Consider the following 771-nt stretch of genomic DNA (forward strand, 5'->3'; position numbering starts at 1 on the left):
TCATTTCAAGCTAAGCGTGACCTGAAAACTGATATTACATATGACTGATACTAAAACAGAGCAGGCCGCCTTCTGCTTTCACACAGTGTGTAAAGAGCCAGCTCATGGCACTGACCATGATAATTTTGAGTCTAGCTTATTTTGCTCAGTGTGATGATCTTCACACCCATTTTCCAACAGCCATTTCCTCCTTTTCTAAGGTTGAATGAAACTCCATTGTATGTTAGCTATGTTTTCTTTATCCATCCTCTGTGGGTACTTACTTTGATGGTATAAGTTGGATATTGTGAATGTTGAACATTTCCCCTACATAGTTATTAGCCTTCAACTCTTTTTTTCCTTCCTTGAGACAGTCTTACTATGCAGCTCTGATTGTCCTAGAACTCACTCTGTAGACCAGGCTGGCCTTGAATTCACAAAGATCCTCCTGCCTCTGCCTTCTGAGTGCCAGGGTTAAAGTCATGCACAACCACACCCAGCAGCCCGCAACTCCTAATGGCATCCTATTGGCCATTATTTCAACACCCAAATTTTGAAGGAGACATTTAAATCATGATACTATTTCCTATTAATTGTGTGGCCCCAATCATAATCTCAAGAAATACCAGATGTTCTTTCTGGTCTGTTTGGGTTATGTTAAGGCTCAACTCCAGATTATATTAGGGAAATTATCAATGTGGAAGAATATTCTAGCATTCTGGTATCCACTAATGGTCATCAGAATACTCTGTCAAAGCTGATTTTTCCTTCTTTAGTCACCTACATACAGGG

Source organism: Peromyscus eremicus, chromosome 8b (assembly GCF_949786415.1).
Source record: "Peromyscus eremicus chromosome 8b, PerEre_H2_v1, whole genome shotgun sequence".
NCBI classification, from domain to species: domain Eukaryota; kingdom Metazoa; phylum Chordata; class Mammalia; order Rodentia; family Cricetidae; genus Peromyscus; species Peromyscus eremicus.